This window comes from Callithrix jacchus, chromosome 7, assembly GCF_049354715.1.
Source record: "Callithrix jacchus isolate 240 chromosome 7, calJac240_pri, whole genome shotgun sequence".
NCBI lineage: Eukaryota > Metazoa > Chordata > Mammalia > Primates > Cebidae > Callithrix > Callithrix jacchus.
The window spans coordinates 97,902,582-97,929,661 of record NC_133508.1 but is presented as its reverse complement, the minus strand read 5'-3'; the positions used below and the strand labels follow the sequence as shown (position 1 = coordinate 97,929,661).

General features: G+C 39.4%; 2 long non-coding RNA genes across 2 annotated transcripts; one reads left to right on the top strand and one right to left on the bottom strand.

Annotated features, from left to right (window-relative positions):
• Window positions 1–7,758: 7,758 nt before the first annotated feature.
• On the bottom strand, window positions 7,759–12,825 carry LOC144577162 (uncharacterized). Its single transcript, XR_013520505.1, has 2 exons — window positions 12,632–12,825; window positions 7,759–12,227 (listed from the first exon to the last, which is right to left on the bottom strand). It is a non-coding gene; the product is annotated as an uncharacterized LOC144577162 (long non-coding RNA).
• LOC103794469 (uncharacterized) lies at window positions 10,097–25,784 on the top strand. The gene is made up of 4 exons (XR_621831.5): window positions 10,097–10,185; window positions 17,275–17,503; window positions 21,252–21,334; window positions 24,722–25,784. It is a non-coding gene; the product is annotated as an uncharacterized LOC103794469 (long non-coding RNA).
• Window positions 25,785–27,080: the final 1,296 nt, after the last annotated feature.

Below are 27,080 nucleotides of genomic sequence, written 5' to 3'. Positions count from 1 at the left end.
TTCTTCCCCTTACAAATTCGTGCACATCCCGTCAGTGATCAGTACTTGAAGTCATTGTTGATTAGGTGTGTCCAACTACCTTTCTTTCCCTCCCATATGGTCTATCATGAAGAGAAGATAAAGAAAAGGCCATGAAGATGTTGGCCGAATGTGTCTATTTGGAACCTGTATTTTAAGACTCAGCAATAGTAGCCTCTTCTATTTGGATCTTGCTCTTTTAATTTTCAGAGAGACTTTTTCTCCCTGCTAATTCATTTGATCTTTGAAATAGTCCCATGAACCATGTGAGGAAAAATGACACTATTATTTTAAAGATGACAAAACTGGCAACCAGAAAGGTTAAGGGGCTTTTTAAAGGCCATACAGATTACCGGAGGAAGATTTGGGACCATTTATAACATAGAAAGTAATCATAACACATTTATTAAATGTTTACTGTGTGTCAAGTGCTATGCTAATCACATAGGTGGCATTAACTCATATAACGCTCCAGTCGTAGATGTGAAACCACATGGCCGGAGCCCCTTCCTAGCACATGACAGAGCCAGGTCCCAAACCCAGGGTGGGGCTCTCACCTCTTAATTTTAGTCTCTAATTTCTATTTCACTAGAGAGAAATGGATTTTATTTAAAGACATCAAAGAGGAACTTTACTCACACTGAAACACCTTTCTGTTTGTGACAAATATTAATGATGACAACAATGGTTAATAATATCTCAGTGTTCACTATGGCAGCCACTCTACTATCCATGTGCTCCTTGAATCATTAAGCATTTACTTACCACCCAGGTGCTGTCCTGGATGCAAGAAAACATATGAGCAAGATATTGTCTTTCATGGAGCTTCTTATTTTGGGAGAAACATAAAGTAATCCAGTAGTCACACATATTTATAAATACAACAGTTCTATTTGCTTATATAAAGAAACATCTCGAGTGCCCTGAGAGTTTATCAGTAGTGCTCTTTGATGAAGTCTGGGGACAGGGAAATTTTCATGAAAAGGCCACATTCATATCGAGAATGGTGTGGAAGTGTTAACTACAAACAGAAATGTTTCTAGGGAAAGCAGATGAATGTGGGTAGGATTTGAGATTTTGAGGGTTTCTAGGAACTCACAGAAGATTAACTGGCAAGAGTATGTTTAGGGAGAAGAAGAATGCCTCTAGACAGGCTTGGAAAGGCAAAACTATGCAGGTTCCATTAAGGATTTTGCTCTTTAGGAGCAAGAGTAATCCACTGAAATGGTGATTACGTGTGTTTGAAACGATCCTTTGGCCTTAAGTGTAGAGAATAAATTGTGGAGGGCAAGGATACAATGAGACCAGTTAGGAAGCTACTGTGGTAATGTGGGCTAGACAGATAGTAGTTTGGACAGGGGAAGAGTCGTGGAGTTGGAGAGAGTGGATGGATTTAGGAATTATTTAAGAGGTAAATTTATCAGGATTTATTTGGGATTAGATGTGGAGTAAGCAAGAGGAAGGTGTCAGAATCCTTCCCAGATTTCTGGTATGCCATATGCGTTGTTTCATCTAATCTTCCGAATGCACTGTGATTATTTGATTTCTAATTTGAAGACACAAACAAATTCAGCATGTCACTGTCCGTTCCATAGATATATGCAGCACATCCAAGACAGAACCAGGATTTGACCAGTGCAATTATTCAGAAATCAGTGCTCCTGACAGCTTCTACACTGGGAAGTGGCAAATAGGAAGAACTACCTGATCTACTATAGAAAGAGGAGTCTTGGCCAGGCACGGTGGCTCACACCTGTAGTCCCTGCACTTTGTGGGGCCCAAAGTTGGGGGTCGCTTGAGCCCAGGAGTTCAAGACCAACCTGGGCAACATGGAGAAACTCCAAGTCTACAAAAAAATACGAAAAATTAGCTGGGGGAGGTGGTGTGTGCCTATAGTCCCAGCTACTCAGGGAGGCTGAGGTGGGAGGATTGCCTGAGCTCGGGAAGTGGAGGTTGCAGTGAGCTGAGATTGTGCAACTGCATTCCAGTCCCATCATGGTGCCAGAGTGAGACCCCATCTCAAAAAAAAAAAAAAAAAGTGGAGGGATTCTTAAAAAAAACAGTTGAGTAGTTGAATATTGATTTTAATGAAAAAAAAATGGGTACCATTCAACTTTGAATATATGTACATCCTCAAAGCCCAGAGTCTTATGACATCTGCTACTGCCATTTTTATGAGATCAATGAGAAGAGGACTAATATTTTCAGTGAGTATGATTTTGTTAAACATCATTTTATAAGTAAAAAATACATGTTCATTGAAGAAAAATTAAAAGATACAGAAAAGCCAAAAGAAAAAAGTGAAAATCTTCTGTTAACCTGTAACTCTAGGGAAGGAGAAAACGCTTGCTTGGTTTGAATTAAATAATAACATATGCTACGATTCTCTACCATGGGTAGAGTACGAAGCTCACTCTTCCAGACCCAAACTTTGTCACGACTTTGACTTTGGAAGAACTGTAGGCTTTTAGAGCTCCACTCTTCTCCTTTACAAAATGAGGTAAAACTTTGCCTGCATTTAATTATCACAGTCTTTTTCTGAGCCTTAGTCAGAACACGACAGTGCTGGACCTATTACCATCATCACGGCATAGGAGAACACAGCTTCGGGGTTTATCAGATTATTTATTGGCCTCTTCAGCCCTGTGACTCAGTTTCCTTATCGGTGGACTGGAAACAATGATAATGATATCAAAGGGGTGTTTTGAGGAATGTCCCATGTGTGCAGAGCACTTACTAGGCTCAGTGCCCACACAGAGCAAGCAGTCAACACACAGGCGTCACAAATCTCCATCAACACATGGCAGGCAGCCGTTTACTGGATGATCTACCTCCTGTAGTATTGAGGCTCCTGCTGAGTCCTGGGAGGCCCACTAGCTCTTCTTGCCCTCACTTTCCCAACTTTACCTCCTGCCGAACTACACTGTTTTTTATTTTGGTGGGGATGTAGGGAGGTGGTACATGCCACAGGCTAGGCACCGGAGACATGAACTGTAGAATCCTAGACTTTCCTCTTCTTCTTTTTTTTTTTAGATGGTGTCTTGCTCTGTTACCCAGGCTGGAGTGCAGTGGTATGATCTTGGCTCACTGCAACCTCCACCTACTGGGCTCAAGCAATTCTCCTGCCTCAGCCTCCCAGGTAGCTGGGATCACAGGCACGTGCCACCATGCCCTGCTAATTTTTTGTATTTTTAGTAGAAACGGGGTTTCACCATGTTGGCCAGGTGGGTCTCAAACTCCAGACCTCAGGTGATCCTCCCGCCTTGGCCTCCCAAAGTGCTAGTTACAGGCGTGAGCCACTGAGCCCGGTGTAGACTTGAATTTTAAGCAACAAGCAATGTAGTCAGTTGGATAGTAAACAGAAAAACAGCAACATAATTTAATCAGTGTCACAATACTATGAGCAAAGGGCTGTGAGGCCAGAGGGAGGGAGCGAGGAAGTGACTCATTTTGCCTGAGGGGACCTGGCAAAGGAAGAAGCTTTCATTTGTACCGAGCCTAGCAGGAGAGGTAGAGTTTGTTGGGTGGATAAAATGGGCATGAGCATCAGCCTGTATGCTAGGGAAGAATCTTTTTCTGGAACTCACAGTCCATGAGACCCTGGGGATGTCAAGGCTACTTTGAAAAATCCGGGGCCTGAGTGGAGGGAACTGGAGTGGTCAGGTAAGGCTCTGCAGGTCTCTATCATCACCAGCCTTCTTTTTCTGCATCCCTTATGAGTCCTCCAACATCTCCCAACATCCCTAGTCTGCCAAGTGTCTTTCCTGCTCTAGGGCCTCTTTTCCTATTTTCAATACTGACATGGTCCTCTGCCTTTCTTCTCCCACCCACAAAAGCCTGCCAGGAAGAAAAGAATAGACGTGAATTGTTTCACCTGTAGTGTAGTAGTTTATGTGGGTTACATTTGCTGTGATCCCTTTCCCTGTAACCTTTAGGTTTCTTGCATTTTGTGGAATAAAACACTTTGATGCCAGAACCTCATTCTTTCTTCTGATCCGTGGTGTATGCGCAATAGCTTTAGGTCCCAGGCAGCGAATGCATTCTGTTTGGTTAGTACGGTGTTGTATTCACTGTTGTTTGTGGTAAATGGATATCACTTTCCAGTGTATCACAGACCCCACCACTCCTCACTGTCTTTATCACAGCCCCACTGCCTCTTCTACTGAGTTGACCTGCCTGGTCTAAAGACGTGTGTATTTGTGGCCCTCGTGTTTATTTTTGTTATTTCTAGACTTTTCCATTGAGAAATCATATCAATCCCTTTTATAGTTATTCCCCCACCCCAAATTATTTGTCTTTTTTTTTCTTATGCAGTATTACCAACAATACTGTGTTGACTTGGACCTCAGTATTGGGTAATGTATTACAAGCATTCAAAGATTCCTTACTATTTGCTAGGATGGAGTTCAGACTCTAACACCTGATAACAGGTTGTTTCTCTCATATTTACAAAAATGGGAACTGATGTTGCCATTTTTCTTAAAGTAAGACACAACATAACAATTTATGGTAATTTTACAGAAGTCCACCCTCATACATGGTTTCACATTCTGCCGCTTCAGTTACCTGAGGTTAACCTCATTCTGCAAATAGGAGAGTGTAGTATGATAAGATATTCTGAGAGAGTAAACAAGCGAGCATGTTCACATAACCTTTTAAAATAGTATATTGCTATCATTGTTCTATTATTAGTTGTTGTTAACCCCTTACTATCCCCAGTTTGTAAATTAAACTTTATCATATGTATGTATGTATAGAAAAAAAATAGTATTCATAGGGTTCGGTACTGTGATTTTAGGCATCCGTGAGGGGTCTTGGAATGTATCCTCCTTGAATAAGGTGGGATGACTGTAATTGATTTGTAAATGAATAGATGAAATCAATTATGTAGCCGACACTGTTTATCTTTTCAACATTTGAAGGGGCTTATCAAACCCAGCCGCTAAGCCATTTCATCAGCAGGACTGAAAAGCATGCATTTGTGAAGGAGAGGGTGGTCAGAGGATGTTGGGAGTCAGGGGAGGCAGATGGGATTATTCTCAGAACAAAAATGTTTCAGCTTCTAGATGGGTTTAGACTTTGTCTATACCTAGGTCATGTGGAGGAGATGGGAAGTGTAATGTGATATCTATTTGGCAAGAAGGGCCAGCCACGTACATTGTGTGCTCAATTCAGCTGATAAGTGCCGGCTTCCAGCTCTAGGGCTTCATGTGCTTTGACTTGGTGGAAGGCTGCTCTGCCCAGGATTACCCATCCCTACCTCTGACCCGGTCATTATTCCCAATTACCATCCATTTAAAATAGTCAGTAGGGCAATACCATGTGCACATCAAGGATCACAAAAGGAACTTGGATTAGGAGGAATAAAATATCTCTCCCACATGTGGCACTATTAAAAAGCTCTGGCTGAGACATACTGTTTATAATCAGCAGTCGTCTGGAAAATAGATGTTTACTTGTAATGTGTGTATTAAGATCTTTGCCATTAGGCAATATATATCCTGCATTGTGTCTTCTCTTACAGAAAACTCTACATTGGGACAAACCTTTAATTAGCAATTCTGTGGCAACAGAAAGTATTCAACACCAATACTGTTTGATGTTGGCATTTCTGCTTGTTTACAAAAAAAAAGACAGAAAGCCAAAACCTGGAACTTTTCTTTGGAAAGATGGCCTCTTTTTTTTTTCTTTAATGGCATGCTCCATTTAAAACTGTAAGTGAAATATTTGCTAAATAAAGATTAAATTACTAGCAGGAAAAATATTCTCAATATTTTGTCAAGAACTTAGACACATTGGGTTTCCCTGACCCATGCATGCATCTTCTTATGAAAGGTGCATTTTAATATGCCTAGGTGCATTCTTTGCATCAGACTCTGGCATCTCTCTAACGAATTTCTTTTGTGGGTAGTAAGACTGGATTTTTCTGCTTCAGAACAGAAATGTGGACAATGCTTCTGGAACAGGGACCAGATATCACAAGACTTGTGTCCTATTCTTGCCTTTGACACTGTATAAGTCATTTTCTGCCTCTGTTATCTTAGCAAACAGAACTGTGCCTCCCAAACACTGTCCTACCAAAGGATGGTCCTACGTCTGTGAAGTTCTGAATAACATTACATTCTAGTGCTAAAATCATACATTCATTTCAGACAAATTTGATCTAAGATTAAACAAACAGATTGAACGGTCTGGGTAGCCCATCCTCGGCCTGTGCACATCCTTGGGCAGTGGGCCACTTTTTTAAAGTTTTGGTTCTTGTATATATATATAAAGCAAGACAATAATGCTTACTTTATAGGTTTGTGGTGAAGATTAAATGAAAAAATAAAAAAATATATGTAAAGCTCCTAGCACGGATTCTCACAGATAGTTATCAATCAATGTTATTCATTACATGCAGAGGGATTCCCTAGTGCTTTTAAAACTTGAATGATGGCAGCTGGCAGAAGCAGCGCTGATTTTCTCCCTTTGTGGACCTTAGCGGGGGCACAATACATATTTGGTGAGTAAGTGAAGGAATAGAGGACTGTCAGAACAAGCCCCTAAATGCTAACTCCCAGCTCTACCAGTCTAAGAAACCAACTCATTTTGCAAGATCACACACTCACTCCTTTTCATCTCTCAGTAGAACCCACCATTGTAATTACCTATCCCTACCTCTGTAATTACAACCCACCATTGTAATTAGAAGCAGGAAAAATGGTCACATACTCATCTAGAACTCTCTTAAGCCAAATCAACAAATACTTATTGAGGGCAAGAGAGGTGAGCAGAGTGAGGTCAGAAATGACAGTTCTCAGCATGGTTTCCAGAGCACAGCTCAGCAAAGATATAGGATACAGTAAAAATCTAGAATAGTGGTTTGTTTTCGTTATTTATTTTTAATTTTAAATGATCTGATGGCATAAGATGAATCCTTACCCTGTTGTCCTGATCTTCTACTTCATTCTCCGCCAAGCACCCATGCCATCATATATGCTCACCTGGAGCATTCAGACCTGCTGCTACAGTTAGGAAGATTCCTTTCTTAGTTGGTGCCAAAGGATCTCAAAATGGTTTTGAGTGCTTGTTAGATTAACCCCCTCAACTCCTTATGGGTCCCCTTCTCTACTCATTCACTAATATGGGTGTTTGGAATTTGAGCAGACCTGAGGAAAAATGGACTGCATCAGGGCTACTGCAATCTATTTTTCATTTCCAAAATAGTGCGTCTTGCTTTCTCCCTTATAGTATTTCATTGTTTGCTTGGTTTCACAGAACTGTTTTCATAAGAAAGTATTGAGAATATCCTGGGATTATAGTCTTTGAATGAACTTTCATGCCTATAGTATAAGCCCCTTTGGTTTAAAACTATCCCACTTAAAAGCATCTAGTTATAACTACCAGCTGCTGGTTCTTTTCTATTCCTACTCATGAGTGCACACACAGACACATACAGATGCATGTGCATGCCTGGTTGCACACGTGCACATGCACACACACACATACACACACACACCCTCACATGCACTGTATATATGTAAACATTCAGAAGAAACAATGCATTGTAAAAATTGTCCCATTGAGGTTGTAATCTAGAGTGAGTTACTGAGTGCTGATAAGTAAAGGAAGTGCAACCAGACAGTTTAATCCTCCAATTTCCTGTCTTCTAATCAGCCCCTGACTCTTTTGGTTTTAAATTAGAACCATTCCTGTCAATATTCAGTACAGGTGAAGAAAAGTCAACTAGAAAATAAGTAAGGACAAAGCATTTATTTCACTGTCTAAAGTTCACAGGAGAAATATGAGCATAACAACAGGAAATCAAGATTTTAAAAAAGATAGAAGTACATAGGCTTGCTTAAGTAACCAATCACAATTCTGAATGAAGTACATTTGGATCATAATTTGATTTAAAGAAAAAAAGATAGGAACATAGTTCAATGTATTTACTTCTCCCTAAAAATAGTAAATGGTACTTTAAAAGATGTTGTACAAGGCTAATCTAAAAGAAAATGGTAAAGATAACCTCTTAATATATGTGAGAGAGAGAGAAAAAGAACATACCCCATTCAGATTTTACTTGCAATCTGCTTATACTGTGAGAAAATAATGTCAGAGTGTACAGAAATCTTGTAAGTTAATGCATATTCTTAGAAATTAATGTACTTACATGTATTTATAATGATCAATAAAAATAAAATTATACATTTAAAAATAAACTCAGGTAGAGCCACTGCACTGCAAATATCTGCAAAATATCTGTGAGAATACTTCAAAACAGAGTGTACAAATGCATTAAATTGGATGTGTATAAATATGTTTATCATGGACTCAAAAATATGCTGGGTGCTGAGGATATAATATGCATTATAATTTATTGAATCCCCTCATTTTGAGTATTTTTATTTATAGACATTGTAGCAATTTCCTAGTTTATCATAAAAGCGTAAGTGCAAATTCACAGACAAATTTCCATTAGGCCATATCTTCAAAGAATTACAACAAACAATCATTAACAAGAGTTGTTCCTCTGAGAATTTTAAAAATTGAAATGGTAAATACAACACAAGATGTGAATCCAATGCATCTTAACAGCAACAAAAGGTTTCCATGAAATACGAGTTCTTAATTTTGTGTCTGCCACTCATTTGGGAAGTAGGCTGAAATTGAGGGTTTTATTTTTTTGATTTGTTGAACATAGTAAGGCAGTATTTCATAGAAGTATCTTGCTATTTTTTTACATGTACACTTTAAAAAGTAGGCATTTATACTACAAGGCATAGCATATCCTTCTTGCCCAAGTGTTTTCCTGGTATGCAAAGTTGTACAAGTTTGTGTTAAGTGACAGACAGTTCTTGATTTTAAAAGCGTATGTCAAATTTTTTAAAGAGAATGCTCCCAAAATAAGTGCTTCAGGACCTAGCATGGGGTGAGGGGGTTGTAGGATAATTTAGTTGCCTTTGTTTCACAGTCACCATGAGTTTTTAAATTGGAGGGCAGAAGCAAGACAAGTGCATTTTGTAATTCACATAAAAATAGTCCCATAACACATTGTTATCACTAAATCATTACGAAGAGGAGCATGTTCATTCTGCCTTCGTTTTATGCCATATGGGTAGAATGGAGATAATTCTGCTGGACAGAATTATATTTTGAAGCAAATACATGCTTCCAGGGTGCCTCCATTTCATTTGGAGCTGACAAAAATTTCATGAGGGTTTTCTTTACTTTTCTATGGGAGAGTTTCTACTAGCGATGTCCCAACAGAGCTAGATTAAGTTGATACGTAATATCTATTTCTTGATTTGCATGATTAAAGCATTAGAGAAGTGGCTCAGATATCAAAAGGTTTCTTATAAGTGGCAGCGCCAAAGGTAATTACTGTTAAAATGTACGTGCTCGAACCCTGGTTGCTTGTTAACTTCTAAGTTGTTTACAACTCTGTGGGTTAGAATACACGTTTTTATTTGACTTTTCAATAACAAGACCCCTTTCTTGCTCCATTTTGATATAAAAATGTATTTATAATTCTTATAGCCCATGACCCTCAAGGCAACCTTAGCTTCAACCACAAAAAGTAATACAAGACAGAGATGGCCCTTTTCAGTATTTCACATTTTAAAATAACTCTTCCTTAAACAAAAGTTGTCTTTTAAAGACAAAGTTAAAATTTATACTTAAAAAATTAAAGATTAATCTAGTAAACCGATCATTTCCAGTTAGTTGTCAAAAAGTGTAGCTAAAGCCGTACTGTAAGTTTGAGTGAGTTATGAGAGGGGGTGGGGAAAGAGAGGAAAAGAGGGGAGAGAGAGAAGGAGAAGAGAGGTTGTTATTCTCAGTCTTTTATTAACCAGTTTCTTTCATCCTAGTTTGTCTTTATTATTTAGAAAAATAAAAATGATCCGGGTCTCTACTCACTCTCACCTAAAATTCTGGAGTAGGTAATGACTGTCTACAACCTGGTACAACATATGCCCCCAAACTAAAACAAACAAACTCATTTGCCATACAAATTGTTTACGATTCATTAAAAAGCAAAATTGCATATCCTGTCGCTGGCAGCTGAGGCCGCGTCTCCACGGGCGGAGGGGGCATTCACTGAGTTGCCTTTGTATGCTGGGAGGACCAAGCCGGAGGTTCCCACTATGAGCCGGGAGTCTGTGCAGCCAGATGACGCATGAGGTAATTTTAAAGCTTTATTTGCCTTTAGTGTGAAACTCCGATCTTGTACTATCCTTTGGTTAAAGAACTATATCAGCCAGAGGGAAGTTTAAATTTTTCTTTCAGCTGGGGAAAATTGTTTGGGATAGCAAGATGGGTGAATGGAGGGAGAGGGAGAGCGTGTTATTCAAGGAAAGAGATCTAAGACTAAGAGAAAATGTGAAATTTGTATTATTTTAATTAGTTCCCTCCTCCTTCATCAAAGTCCTCAATTTCCCATCTATAATGGGAAATTTACATTATAATTATTTGTAACTGGCAGATCTGAAATGCTATGGTATGTGATCACCTTTGAGGGAAAGAAACAAATTGATTTATTCCCTATGATAACTCGTATAACTTCTTTAGAGAGCACTCTGATTTCTCACCCCTTTTCAAAGCAAAGATCTAGAAGCATTGAAGTTTAGAGAAACTTCCCTGTAGTTTGCAGCCTAAACAGCAGCATGTGAGCTTTCAACATTGTTTATTTTTAGGCAACTGCATTGCTAAATGTTTCCACCACTTTTATATGTTATATTCCCGGCGGTAAAACATCTGTAAAATAATTTTAAATGAAAAGCAACTTCCAAGTAAACTTTACAAAAAAGAACTTACAGTTTTCCAAGTTAAAAAAAGAGAAGCATTTGGTGATCTTTGCAAAGAAAAAAAAAAGAGATGACACAATTTGCCATAAAAAGTAACAGTCTATAAAATCTATGAGCTCTTGAAATACAAGGAAGTAGAATGTTTCACCCAGAATATGACATCAGCGTGCAGTTTTTTTTAAAAAAGCTTACAACTTAGAAAACAATTACTAAACCAATCAGTATATTCATTTCTAATGTTTAACAAGCTGTATAAAGTGAAGCAATAGGCAACATCATAGCATACAAGTAAACCTTGTTCTTGCTGGCAAAAACTCTAATGGGAAAATAAGTGCCCTGAACAAAAGTTCAGGGTCAGAGTGGATAGTCTACTGCTAGTCTAATTAGCCAAAAGCTGCATGTAACATTGTTCTGAAATTACTGGTAAAATTTCTAATGTCTAATTAAGAAATTACAAGTTAAAACACACATGGACACACATACCCACAATCACTTTAACTCAAGAGTCCTTAGGATGGACATACTGCATCCCAAGAAGCAGCCGGATAGAATCCTGCGGTAGCTCACTTTTAACAGTCTCTCAGTCCTCCGAATTCCTAAAACTTGCCAAAATGATACACCATTGGTCCAGGAAGGGGAAAAGAGAACTCTTTCTGCAGATCATACAATGAAACCGACCATGCCCTGTTTTGTAATTCCATTCGCCAGTCTCCCCCTTCAACATCTCTCTCGCTCTCTTTTTTTCTTAAACTGATATCTATGTGAAATGAGCTGAAGTTCACGGTCCAGTTAGGAACGGATAATACATGCATTGTCCTGGCAGCAAACTTTTTTTTCACTCCCTGGAAGAATTCACGCTTGCTGCAAGAATAATAATTACGGAAAACTAGAAATGCACTGCTAACAAATTAATCCTTAACGGACACCATCCTAACAAGGGCAGTAATGATTTGAGGACTCTCCTCCTCACAGGACTTGCATCTCCTGTGACAATGAGCTATTGTGCATCCTCCCAACTCACTCTACCTCTTACAGATCCAAGATGTCAAAGGTTGCCTGTCCTGGTTGACCATGACATGTAAGTTAACTCATTCTGCCGCTGCATGGCAGAACTTTATTAAAACTTTATTTATATCCAGAGTAACTGAAAGATAGAGTGTGCGGGTCTTTTCCACTCAGAGCTAGAGTGCCTAAGAGATGGAAATCTGCTCTGACATAAACGGGGAAAAGTTAGATGAGAGCTGCGGATCCCCTGATGGAAAATAGGGAGTGGGGACCGGGAGTCCTCTCACAGGTGACTTCAGGCAATCCAATTAATTGGCCAGGACTGGAATTCACTCAGGGCTTGCTTCTCTTCAGTGCCCAACACTCGTCCTCAGAAAATACCACAGCCAAAGAAAACCATACACCCCAGAGTCCCTGAAAACAAAAGTAAGGGGGATGTGAAACTAGAGAGAGAGGAGCAAAACCTGAGGACTGGGACGAATGTTTCACTTTTTCCCCCAAGACTGACTTGGCTAAAATATCCACCTCCACCTTACAACTGATACTCTTTAAAAAAGAATTAAAAAGAAAAAAAAAAAAGGAAAGAAAACCCCAAATACTGTCCCATGGAAAATGAGGGCAAGTGTTCCTGGGAACTCAAGTCGCAGAGTGGCAGAGAGAGGATGGCAAGAGGCAGCAGTGTGAGGCTGCCTCACTGAATAGTGTGAAAAAAATCAAATGTGAGTTTGATGAATGTGAGGTCTGGGACATTTTGTCAAAGAGGGAGGGAAAGTAGAAAAGGAAAAAAAAAAAAAAAGCAGCTCCGGCTGCCAACTCACCATCCACCAAGTTCTGGCCGAGATGTCGTAGCAGAGCTGCCATTTGATGGAGCCGTCGGAAGCTTTCCCTGCCATTACGCTGTCAGCAAGCTTCATCTGATGCTAACTCACGGGAGATAAGACACCTAATTGAGAAAACATTTGCAGTGGCATGTGGGGCAACATGTAGTCCGGTCCATACCATATGGAATCATGGGTAAAAAAAAAAAATCTCCTTGACAATGAACCAATCTCTCACAGACCCAGTGGCAAGGTGAAGTGGAGATGAAAAGTCTTCTGCTCCTAGCACTGTCTTCTCCTCTCTCCTTTTTAAAAAACAAGAGCCCACTGCTACACTTCAAAGGGAGGTGGTTAAAATTAGGGCTTCATCACTCAGATGATTTTGGTCTGCAGGGTTTTTCCTTTCCTTCCAACAACCAACCCCCCCCCCCCACTTTTTTTTTTAAGGAGAATAAAGAGATTTAATAGGACAAAGGCAGGTAGTGGACTGCGGAGGGAGATCGCCACAGGCTATTAGCCTAAAATTTCTGCTTGACAGATGGAACTGCTTAGAGACTATCATGCAATGTTTTGGGCTTTTTCCCCCCTCTTTACCCCCCCCTTTCGACTTTAAGTCTGATTCAGTATCTGTTTTTCACAGCCACTTTTCTCAAGAACGTGAGCTGTGCATTTTAAAAAAGATGTTTAGTTCAGTTTTGCTGTCTTACACATCTCTGTTGGAAAAGTCTCAAATTAAATCTGGGAACAACTGAACAGGTTTTCCAAGGAGTTAAAAAAATTCCAGAAAAAATATTTCTCTTTCCTTACTTTATTAAAAAAAATAACTCATTAGTTAATTTAGTCATGAAAGAAGATAAACAAGAGATGGCAGCATTCAAGTCTCTTGATTTTTGGTTCAGCTGGCATTGTGTTTAGATGTGTGCTTTTATGTGAGTAAATAAATACATTACCGATATTTTGCAGGTTCTAACCTATGCTGGGCTAGGCACCACCGATATTTTTTGGTGTCTTTTTAAATAAATTAATTTTGGACTTTCTCATTCTTTGTAAGCAAAGCGATCAGTCATTATCAATTCAGTTTAGCACAATTCAGGTTAAACTTGACATGAGCTCTTCCTTAATCAGAGAAAGTCACTTCTGATTTCCTTACTGTAACCTAGCCAACTTCTTCACAGGAGTTTTTAACCACACATTCTTTCTTTAGTATGGAAAAGTAAACCACAACGTGGACCTACCAATAAGAATGGTTGTAAAAAATATTTTTTTAAAAGTGAGAAAAAGTCCCAACAATTGCTGAATTTCAAGTCATTGTACTTAGAACTAAGAAGGAGAAAGAGGCAGAGAGAATGACTTGTATTTGTTATATTCTTTCAAATTGTGTGACATTAGGAACTGCAGAAATACCTTTATCAGGGTACCAAACACGTCCTAGTTTTTGTGGATGTGCACCAAACACATCCTAATTTTTTCTGAATATAAGCAATCCTTTGATCTCTAAGAACCTACAGTTTACTCTGCTATGGGCCTTCAATATAGGTACTCCGGAGCATGGGAAAATTTGTCCATCAGTATTTCTCAGAGCTATTCAACTGTGATTATTAAAAAGTTATGCATTTACTGCCTAATTATCCAGTGGATTTTTTGTTCTAGTCTTATTTTTGACTGAATAATATTTAGATAAACTTATTCAGGGCATATTTTAAGTTCCAAAGAGGTAAACTTGGTGCATTTTGTCTTCTTATTTCCACTCTCTTCCTTAGTAGGTATTATTTTAATCATTTAGCATCAGGTATATTTATGTTGCTTTGAAAAACATAACTGTATTAAAGCAAATTTTATCCTGTTTCACCAAAAAATATTTCTAATTTAAAGCATGATGCACATACTGCTTCTAGGAATGACCACAGATACAACAAATATGGCATTTCCTTTTTTTTTTTCTCATCCCTTATTGTAATGGGATTTCTTCCAATAATATTGGGGTGAGAGGCAGTAGCCAGAATTATTATCAAATGTAAGTACTGCCATCACTCTTAGGAAGCATCTTTGTATACTTTATTACCTTGATGTCACCTGTTTTTTCAGAAGAAGAGTCTGCAGTAGCACAGGAAATGTCTTTAGCTTGTGTCCTATGAATAGCAAATGGACCTACTAACAGAAACTTGCCTTGAGCTTGCCAATGAAAACATTTATTGCCAGGTGTAACTGCAGCATCATTAAAATTACTTAGTCTTTCCTAAGTTTATCATGTAGAGAAAGATAAGAAAAAAAGTTGGAAATTCTCTTTAAAATGTAAAATATCATTAACCAAACAAAAAAAAAAAAGGAGGAAAATAAAAAGAAGCAAAGAAATGAAGTAACATTCTGTCTTTGAATCAACCAACCTCTGATCCTACTTCATTCATTTCTACTTGCCTTTGACAAGCAGACAAAACAGAATTTCCTTGTTTTAGGGTCTCCTCTGCTTTCTCCCAGGGCATACGGGCACATGGACATCTTGGACCTGTGGGTCCAGAGCTTTACAATCTCTAAGTTTGTCCTGTAGCAATCTCTGAAGTTGGAGCTGTTTCTTGTCCGAGCTGCTGCATTTTTGAGACTCAGAGCACCCTCTGCATGACCATTATTTATGAATGAATGGAGCACAAGGTAAACTGGAGTCCAGATTTCACTTTGTGAATGATAGAAAAGCTGGGAAGATTTTGCAGGAAAGGGCGCATAGTTTGAACAAAAAATATGATACATATTATTGGATAATAGTATTTTAAATCCTGAACAATTAGGTGCATTTAACTTTATCATTGTTCTCTAACAGGCTGGTGGAAGCTGTCCTTCCCATGCAGCAATCAGTCTTTTCACAGTGTGGCCTGTTGTTAATAGCCTTAAAACAAGATTAAATAAAACATGTTAAATATTGCAATTATTGTTGGGAAATAATATTATTTGGTGAGCATAATGGGGAGCAATTCAAGCATTTAACATGATCCAGGAAATGCTACTCCAAACAATTGCATTTGCTTTATGCATTTTTCCCCTTTGATTGCTGACAGATGCCTTTTTGGAAACAAACATCTAAGTGGTTTGCCTTCAGTTAGAAAAAAAATATAACAGAAAGCGGCTACATGTTTTGAATTTAACTCTTGTCATTTGAATACTTCTCCCCATTCCACATGAATGAATCCAAGGCAAAAACAGTGCTCTCATCAAGAAATAAGCCCATCAAAATTTGGCCTTTCTTATTTCCTTTGAGCATATTTTATAAGAAGTGGGAATCCCCCTAGATAAAGAGTCAAGTGATGAGGACTATTTCCTGGGTGACAATGGGGAAGCATTAGAAAGGGAATTGTCTCCTTATAATATGAAGCGTCAGGCAAAGTGCAAGTCACTTTCAGCCTCACTCAGCTCAGGACGGCCAGTGCTCTCTAATAAGCTAGCCCTCTTTATTGAATGGGAAGAACCCAAGAAAGCTCAGAAGATAGTGAATTCTTATCTGTGTCTTTGCTGCAGTGCATTTGAATGAAGGCCTCGAAGACTCTGCTGCCAACAGGTGTACAATACCAATACCAAGGAGAGGTTTTGGTTTTTGCTATTTATTGCTAACAGGAGATATGATATGGAATATTAATGATTTTCTGAGGCTGGGTTGTAGAGAGATTGAGAACATTCTTCTGCAATCCAGTTGTCCATATCTGGGATCTCTTGGTTACTGTGTGACCTCTCCCAGGTTAGTTAGCCACTCTGATCCTGTGTCCTATCCTAATCAGGAAAATGAAGATAATAGTTATTAAGTGTGTGAGTGTGTGTGTAGTGTAGTGTAGTTAGAAGCAAAAATATGCATGAGGTACATAGTCCCTGATAAGTAATGAGTGCTCGACTAAAGTTATTGTGCTGTTACTATGTTTTGTTACTAGTATTCCCCTGATGAGGGAAGCCCTCTTTCTTCCCCCTTCTGGTCCTGTGCTGTGAGGCTCAGTTGGATCCCTTCCCTCTATTCTTCCATAATAACCTGTGCCTTGCTCCGTTGCAGCTCTCAGCACCCTCTTCTGGAATCACCTGCCTGCTAGTCTTTTTCCCTCCTGGACCTTGAGATTCTTAAGGGCAGGGACTGTATCTTGCCCATCGGAGTAGCTACAAGGCCAAGCATAGTGCTGGGCAGAGTAGGGGCTCTCTGCATGGTTAGAGAATGAGAATGAAAAGTCACAGGACACTAGCCGCTTTGAAATTTGCGTTCTTCCATTTATACAACCTTGTCTTTTACCTTGGCTCAAGCTGTTGTCCTCCTTGTACATGACACCCTCCTCAGGACACTAGCTCACAGTGACCCCAGCACCCTTGGTGTCCTGCTGCCTTCCTTATCTGCACCATCCATTAGTACTTTGCATCAACTGATTGTATTATTATTTGTCTTTGATGAAAGTGTATCTTTCTTTTATTTATTCACCCACTTAATAGCAACGTATGTGATACAGGCACTAACACTTATTTTCTCTTTCTTTTCAAGCTCTGTTTCTAGGACCACTGGAAATTTGAAAGTCTAGGAGAAGAGTAATTTGATTTTGTACATAACAGTTCATGTTTATTGAGTGTTTCTTCTTGCAGGCACTGTTCTAAGATCTTTACATGTTTTTTTTTTTTTTTTCCTTCAGGTAAGTCCTTATGAGGTAGGATCTATTATTAACTCCATTTTACAACCAGGATAACAGGCTCCAAGAGGTAAAGTGACTTGCTTAGAGCTCCAGAGCTGGCGATAGAAGGAGGGCTGGAGCCCAGGAATGATGACTGCAGAGCTTCACCACCCTGGTATTGCCTCCTGAACCAAAAAAGGAGAGAAGTAACAGGATTCAGCACCTGCTACACGCCACACAGTTTTTAAAGGTGCTTTTGGGATGATATGTCACTTAACATTTACAACAACCATAGGAGGCTGTTATCACTATTATTAACTTGCAGATCAGGGTCAAAAAGGTAAGAGACTTGGCTAAAGACACACGCTAAAGAAGAGCCGAAATTCATCCCCATGTCTGTATAAAGAAAAGCGCATGCTTTTGCTATTCCAACCAGTTAGTTCTCAGAAGACAATTTTTATTTATTTTTTCATTTTTTGGAGATAAGATTTCTCTGTCACCCAGGCTGGAGTACAGCGGCCTCGAACTCCTAGGTTCAACTGATTTACCTGCCTCAGCTTCCAAGTAGCTGTGACTATAGTTGTACACCACCACACTTGGCTAATTAAATCTATCTATTTATTTATTTATTTTGGAGAGACAGGGTTTTGCTTTGTTGCCCAGGCTGGTCTCAAATCCCTGGTCTCAAGTGATCTTCCTGCCTTGGATATTTTTAATTTCTTATATAGAGTTGAATGTTGGGCTTAACAGATATGTATGGCCTTGAATCACCAGGTTCATGGATAACATGAAATTAGAAATGTACCCTGTTGTTGAAGCTGCAGAAATGTTCAGTTTAGAGCAATGGGTAGATTAAAGATTAAAAAGAAAGAAAAGAATAGAATAGAAAATAAAAGCTGTATTAAGAGGCATTATCAGCTGGGGGCGGTGGCTCACACCTGGTAATCCCAGTAATTTAGGAGGCCGAGGCGGGTGTATTGCCTGAGGTCAGGAGTTCAAGACTAGCCTGGCCAACATAGTGAAACCCCATCTCTACTAGAAATATAAAAATTAGCTGGGTGTGGTGGTGGGCACCTGTAATTCCAGCTACTCAAGAGGCTGAGGCAGGAGAATTGCCTGAATCCAGGAGGCGGAGGTTGCAGTGAGCTGAGATTTTGTCATTACACACCAGCCTGGGCGGCAAAAGCAAAACTCAATCTCAAAAAAAAAGGGCATTATCTACTATTAACACCTAGATCTTTCCTGTAACCTCAAGCAGGTGGAAAATCCTAACATGGTGTTCAGGACATCACCATCTAAACCTTCAAGTCAGGGCGTATTCACATGTAAGTGTTAGGATAAAAAGAAAAATCAACACAAAAGTATAGAAAGTCTAGTTCCTCCAAAGCTCAGAAAAGTGTCAAGGTCTTTGGTGGGAGATTTATCCTTTGTTGATGAAGGCAGCAAACTCCTCCATACAGGTACATGTCATGACTGGGTGTGAGTGTAGTGACTTAAAGAAACCAGCATCCCAAGTCACCTGGCATGGTTGTCTTACCGTATGGCAGAAGTGAATGCTGCAAAGCTGAAAGGGCAGAATTGAAAAAAATGCCAGAGGGTCCAGACAGCCCCATCTATTTTAATAAGATGCCCAGAGATTGCCCAGATTTTTGACCTGATATATTGCATATATATGGATATGGATTTCTATCTATTGATCAGTCAATCTATCTGTATTGTGCAAGGAAAATATTGATAATTTATTTTTGGCAGAAACTCACCCACAGTGTCCTGCAAAGAATCAGTCTTCTTGGTGGCTGTTCTTGTGCCTCATTTCCATTTAGAAATTCTTTGACTTTTACTTTTTCTGCATTTTCTGTTAGCCGGCTGCCACCAAAGATTGGACTAAACCCTAAGCCCCCTGTTAAAAAAGAAAAAAAGGAAAAAAAACCCCTCAGACGATATAACCCTCTAATAAGTATATTCACAACTTCTATGCAAGGCGCTTAAGAAAACTAAAGGTTAATATATTCTAACTAGATGTTGGGTATAGAATGTCAGATCTGTCAAATTTCATTATAACTTGCTGCTCATTGGAAAAGATTTGATTTCTTTTGCCACTGTCCTACTATGTTCAAGTCACAGACTGCCAGCAGCAGCCCACAGAAGACCACAGGCTGGCAGTGTGCGGGCTCGAGTGGGAAACCAGCCGCAAGGACCATCTGTTTCCGATTTCTAGCTGAGCCAAGATGTGCAATGAAGTGCATTCCATTCACCCGACCAGCTTCTCCCCTGCTCAAGTTATTAGTGTTACAAGTGAAATTATCTTTTCCAAACAGCAGGGGAGCTATAATCCTTATGGAACAGGACACTTTAAAACACACACACACACACACACACACACACACACACACACGCATGCACACAGTTCAGACATCTTTTGTTAAAGTTGTGGGGACGCCTGCTTGTAAATTTAATTACAGCCTTTGTGGGGTTTATAAAGTATGTTTTATTAAGCATGATAACCTCTGAGGCAGTAGTATATACATTGGCCTCATTTAGTGTAATTGAATGATCAAGTATCTTTAGGATGCTTTTTGTAGGCATGCTTAAAAATGATAAGAAGGATGTATTTAAACCATCTGAAAATGAAATCGCTTTCAAAAGCATAATGGGTTTTTAGGAATAATCAATGGAAATCCTTGCCCAGCTGGCCCAAGTGAGCCAATCTCACTCACGTTGACAGTGCTGAGGCTTGTCAGCCAGCTATTAAATCCCAAGGGGACCAAATGACGCCTATCACCATGTAACTTGGGAGACTGTAATATGCTATATGTTTGTTATTTGAGATTGATCTTCTGCCTGTCTCAAGATGAATAATTTTTAGAAAAATTTGGAGGTGAAGGAGCAAAGCCGATTGCATGATAGTGTGATAGAAATAGCAAGAGAAGTCAAGAGACCTTAATTAAGTAATGCTGTAAACGTATATTTGGTAACAGGTACTTGCCATCACACTAGGTGTTCAGGACATGCAGAAGAAAGCAATAGGGGCTGCCCGCAAGCAGCTCCCAGCTCTTACCGAGGAGACAGACAGAGGAGCAGGCCTGTACATTACAGTGTGACAGGACCACGCTGGGGTTCTAGCCTTGGTTCTTCCACATGCTCGCTGCTTGACTCTGGGTGGTCACACCCTCTCTGCAGCTTCATCTGAAAACGGGGATGGGGATGGTTGACTTTCAGGGACTGTTTTCAGAAGTAAATGAACTATAATCCAATTAAGAGGACAAAAATTCCTGATAGGTGCTTAGCCAGTGCAGCATATATGTTAGCTTCTATTTCCTTCTAGTTATTCTTTGAATATGTGACAGCCTTGTAAATGATAGCAGGTTTCTCCTTTGTGGATGAGTGGCACACTGAACTAGGGAGTATGCCTCATTCAATGTGCCACTCATCCGCAAAGGAGAAACCTGCTATCATTTACAAGGCTATCACATACTGTAATTTACAAGGCTGTACTGGTGACTCCCAGTACAGGTCAACCAGCCTTAGACCACACGTTCTCCAAGGGCAAGGGCTGCAGAGGGTGCTGTGCAGGGTCATGAATAATGAGATGCTTAATGTGAGCTTTTGATTCATGGTGAGTGACGGAATTATTTTTCCAAAAATGAACTTTTTCCCTTTTCATAGCAGAAATCACATAAATATATCTAAAATGAAGAGAGAGGAAAAATATGGTAAAGTCTCTTATTTTGTAAATTAATAAAATGAAGCCCAGCAGAGAGAATTACCTGGGGTCACTGAGCAAGTTAGTGACAGAGATAGGGTTCCAACCTAAAGACCCCAAGTTTTGGTGTCTCTGTTTGCCACTTCACTTATTGGTTCAGAGTGTTTGAAAGATATGTTCTGAATCAGGTAATTCAATTGCATTCAGATGCACGTGAGCCCCTGCTGCTGCTGCTTCTGCTGATTGTATTGTGGGCCTGGCAGTTGGATCATTGTACTTTACTTATGTTTTTCAGACAGAAATGGAGAAAATCTGGTGGAATCCATCTGGTGGAATCCTCTTATTACACAGATGGAGAAGTCAAGGGCCAGGTCCCAGGTAGGTTCCCTGAAAGAGGACTTTGAGATTTGTATGAGAATTGTCAAGACTTGTGTGCAAGAACTTTATTGGGATGACTGTCAGGATCAACACCTGCAGGTAAGTAAAGGAAGGAAAACTGAGCAGAGGAAGGATATGGCCAGATGAAGTTCTAGCTAATCCTACAGGAAATGTGGAAACTGGGACAGCATTGCAGAACTGGCCCAAATTATGGCAAGGGGACAAGGATATTGTACTCCTATAATGGCTCACCAGCAATTGAATGAGAACTATTTCATGGAAAAGGAGGAGACTCTGTGCTGGACAATTCTTTCTAAGCAAATTAAAAATGCAAAGGAGTTTCAGTGAAGAGCTGTCAGCTTCTAATATCCCCAGTAGGTGGGAGGGAATCTTGGTGATATGCCACAGGATCCACCTGAACCCAGAGAAATCAAATAGCCTACTTAAAGTTAGTGGCAAATTTGGGCTTAAAATGTATGGTCCATAGTTCAACTCTTTTCTCCAATGACAGTGAGTAGGCTTCATGCCCTATTTGAACAGAATCTACCTGGTAGATCCAGGAGTACCCCTTCTGCTTCAGAAACAACAGGGGATGGGGAAAGGAAGATAAGGCAATGAGGAAAATGTTGAGCATTTCTTGGGTTCTTCTTCAGTTGTCCAGTGATAGTCACCTTTCTTGGCAGATGCAAGAGTTGAGTGAATGAATAAGAGATGTTTGGAGTGTGACTCTGAACACATCTTGTTAAACCTTTGTTTGAGTCTCTAAAGAGCCTCATGGTAGAAGCAGGTGTTGGCATCTCTCTGAGGCCTTGTACATGTGAGGAAGAGGATTTGGGAGAGGGGAGGAGGAAGCACAAAGCAGCAGTGGTGAGAACGACTGGTGTTTCTTATTCCACATGTTTTCATCTCAAAGAAGCTCTCCCTTAGAGCACCCAGTCAAGAAAAGAAAAAAAGAGAAACCCTCAAATCGGAAGCATTAATGGTGTGTGCTGATTAAACTCTTTGCTTCAAAGGAGTGCTTTGGAGAACAAATCCAAGCTTCCATAATCTCTTAAAAAGAGCAAATCTGTTTGATACGGAGCTGAAAGAGGTTTTAGAGTCCCTATCCCCTCATACCTCCACCTCCTGGCTCTTTAATTTCTTTTTCCTTTGTGTCCTCAGTTGGATTCTTTCATTTGTTACAATATTTTTTAAAAGAAGCCACCTTAAATTTTGAGCTATTGCCGTCTCTGCATTTCACTATCAGGGAACACGATGTAAATGACTAAGGAATCCATGGGCACTCAGATCCTCTAGTTGGTATCTCTTCTCTAGTCCTTGCTGGGACAAGTCTAAGAGACTAGTTTCTGCCTTATTCTTCATTGTCCCAACACGATGAACAGACCTTTTTACAGGGAATCATGGACTGCCCCTCACGAGAAGTAGAAAAAGGGTTTCCACATTCACATTTGGCAATTTTCCACCTTTTTCCTAATGGCCAGGTGTAGATTCCTCTTCTACTCTCTCTATCTCTCCTTATCTTGTTCAGAGCTTGTATTTACAGCTAAGAACTTTGATATGTCTCTTCCCTCTCCCCCACTTTCCTTTCTCCCACTGTTCTTCATTCCTACGTGTATTAAACTTCTCTTATATTCTGTACACTGTGCTAATTACTAAGTGGGTGTGCTTATCATCAAGACAGAAGCTTGCCTTTATGGCACTCGTCTTTGGATCAGACAGTCTTGTACCCAAGTTTTAATTTTTTGTGATAGATCCTCTGATGGGAACATATAGGGTGCTAAGAGAGAGCAGAAAAGGGGTACCTTGCTTAGTATGGAGGTGGCGGTAAGGGTGGGTTTGTTGCATTTCCTGCAAGAAGTAACAGTGCAGCTATTTTGGTTTGAAGGATGACAAGGCATATGGCAGATAAAGGCAGATGCTGGGGAGGAGGGGTTGCAGGAGTGTTACAGGCCAAAAGGATAACAAAGGACCTGAGGGAGAGTCTAGCAGCATTGCACCCCTGAAAACTGTCCAGTGTGGATCCCCGCATTTCCTGATAATTGTATTCTCCCCGTAAATGCATCTATAGTCCACCTACTATTTTTTATATGACTCATGAACTAAGAATGATTTGTATATTTTTAAATGGTTGGAAAGGAAATGAGGCTAGGTGTGGTGGCCCACGCCTGTAATCTCAGCACTCTGGGAGGCTGAGGCGGGTGGATCACCTGAGGTCAGGAGTTCAAGACCAGCCTGACCAATATGATGAAACCCCTCCTCTACTAAAAATACAAAAATTAGCCAGGTGTGGTGGCATGCACCTGTAATCTCAGCTACTCAGGAGGCTGAGACAGGAGAATTGCTTGAACCCAGGAGGCTGAAGTTGCAGTGAGCTGAGATCATACCATTGAACTTTAGCCTGGGCAACAAGAGAGAAACGCTGTTCCCATTAGAAAAAGAAAAAAAAAAAAAAGAAAATAAAGAGTCATATATTGTGACACATATAAATTATATAAAATTCAAATTTTGGTGCCCATAATAAAGTGTGTTGGACATAGTCATGTAATTCATTTTTGTATTGTTTATAGCTGCTTTTGTGCTGTAATGGTAGAGTAGAGTAGTTATGATGGAGAACATAAGGTCTGAAAAGCCTAAAATATTTGCTACCTGGTTCTTTACAGAAAAGGTTTTCTGATCCCTGGCCCAGGGGATGGGTCTTAGAGCTTGGATTAAAACAGGCTTGGACTCAAATCTTTGCTCTTCAACTTCTACCTGTGTGACCTTTTGTGTCACTAAATTTCTTAAAGTGTCCATGTCAGTTTGCCCTTTTGCAAAATGGTAATAATAATACTTCACAGCCTTGTGAAGATTGAGGAAAATATTGTCATGTAAAGCTTGTAGGAATATTAAGAACTGAAATATTCTTATTTATTAAAAATAGTTAATGACAATTTCAACTGCTTTGAGCCATTAATAACATTTGTAATAAGATACATATGATAATATTTTGAACTGCGATATTCATTGCCATAGTGACCACTTTGGGAATTATCAGTCAAGAAATATTTTCTGTTAATAGATCAACGAAGAAAGAGAAAGTCATATTTGTGAGAGTGAGAGTAGAAAGCTGCTGCCAGAACTCAAAATAATAATTACAGTTAAAATTAAGTGCCTGCAATGACACAGTGCTGAGTACTTCATATGCATTGTCTCATCTGATCATCGCTTCAAACCTTTGAGGTAGCTACTGTCATTTATTTTTATAGGTGGAGAGACAGGCTTAGAGGGGTTAAGTTAATTCAAGTTTCACGGACAATAGGAGGTACAATAATGACTGGTACCTAGGGGAGTCTAATGTCAAAGTTTCTGTCTTAACAACTCTACTTTTGGAAACATCTAACGTTTCAGGGTCCAAAGCTGTTCCTGGTGGCTGGCACAGTGGTGTATCATTCTACTTTGAGCTCTGTAGAAGCCTCAAGTTAGAAAATGCTATTGCAACAGCCTATATTCACTTGTGAGTCAGTTTCTCAGAAGAAAGCCAGTGAGAACTACAACCAAGATTGTGTTTTGAGAGTTGTCTTATTAGGGGTGGTCTCATATGTAATCTCTCTGTTACTTGGGTATGGGCATGTGAATATGGTTGCACTAAGGGTAAAAAATGGGAGTGTGTTTGGTTGTGTGATTGGGATAATATGTTGTGATTAACAAATAAAATCTGTTTGATGTCTAAGTATTATTTATCGTCATGGTAATAAATAATCCTATCTAAAACCAAACTATTACACACCCATGCATGACCATTTCAATTTGGTAATCATATGTGCATATGTATGTATTTTCAAGAAGATGGGGAAGGACTATACCAAGATATTCAATAGTTATCTACCTCTAGGTTAAAGAAATAATGGAAAATATTATTTTATCTATATTTCTATTTCCAGAGTTTTAAACCATGTTTATATAAGTATGCATAAATAAATATATGTGATTTGATGCTACACACCAAAAGACTGAAAAATCTTCTGATTCTTAAACTTAATTCTGCCTCTAGTATACTACCATACACATTGTTCAACACCATTATATACACAAATACATGTTCATTTTGGTATTATTTGAAGTGGTGAACAAATTTAGAAAAAAATCTTCTGCATGGCATGACTACTTCAAAGCATATTATGTAGCCATGAGAGAAAATGTTATTTACAAATGGAAAATGCTTGTGCTCTAATATTGTGATAAAAGCATGATACAAAATTGGACATACAGAATGAGCACAATTTGGTGAATACCCAACAATCTGTTCATTAAGAAACACATTCAAGTGTTAACAATTGTTTATATAATTGGTAGGATTATAAATTTTTCTTCTTTTTTGTTTCTGTGCAATTTCAAAAGTTCATTTAATAAATGGGTATTGTTTCTATAATAAAAACAAATTTGATATTAAAAAAAACTATTGAAACCGGAATTCTGTTTGCTAATGATTAGGCTTAAAAACTCTCTCTCCTTCCATAGCTTAACTGCATGTACCATCAACTGTTACCATTTATGGTTATCTTGGTGTTTTTCAGATGAGGCCGAAGAACTTTAATGAAAAATGCAAAGAACACTAAACTGGGAACCAGGAGATGTGGATTGTAGCCAGGGCCATGCCATTAACCCACTGTGTGCTTCACGGTGAATCCCTTTTACTACCAGGGCTTCACTTTCTTTGTCTATAAAATGAGGAGCTCTGGTTCCCTCCCATCCAACACAACTCAACACACACAGTTCTACTTTTATGGTTTTGTTATTGAGTTTACTGGAAAAATTTAAGTGAAAATTGTAAGGGTTTATTCTCTGTAAGGTTTATTGCCGAGTTTAAAATGAGGAAACTGAGGCCTGCATGAGAACAATTAGATGCTAATTTATTTGGCTCCCGGGCGAGTTTCTGTGGTCCCGAGGAAAGAGGCCAGAGAAGTCATGCCCAACTTCTCTCAGGCCTGGGGTTTTATAGGCAGGGAAGGCGTTCTGATTGGCTATGGAGAAAGAGGACGTGGACATGGCAAGCTGCTATAGGTAGGTAGGCGGGATTTCCGGATGGGGCAATGTGCTATTGGGCAGGTTTTGGTGGAGCTTTCCAAGGGTGGGCTAGGTGCTGAGTGCAGAGGGGATTTCCAATTGTGGGGTTGAGTGCCCAGTGCAGAGGCGATTTCCAAGGGCGGGGTTGAGTGCTGAGTGCAGAGGGGATTTCCAAGGCAGAGCTAGATGATGAGCATATTCTGGTGATATAATTTTCAGGTGTGGAGAGGGATGGGCATGTCCAAGCTCCCAGTGAGGCAACCAGCCTTACAAAAATGATTTCACTGTTAAAGTTTTAAAAACCATTGGAATGGATGATCTAGATTAGTATAGATGACTAACTGCTTTTAGATTGTAGCTATTGCTTACATCTCTCTTTAAAAATTTATTTTTTATTGCATTGAAGAATATAAAATCTACCTTATTAACCATTTTTAAGTGTACAGCACAGTATTGTGAACTATACACACAGTGTTGTACAGCCAATCTCTAGAACTTTTTCATCTTGCATGACTGAAACTCTATAACCATTGATCAGCAACTCACCATTTTTTCCTATCCTTGTCCACTGGCAACCATCATTCTACTATCTGTGTCTAAAGCTTTGACTACTTTAGGTATCTTGGATAAGTGGCATCATGCAGTATTTGCCCTTCTGTGTCTAGCTTATTTCACTTAGCATAATGTCTTCAAGGTTCATATT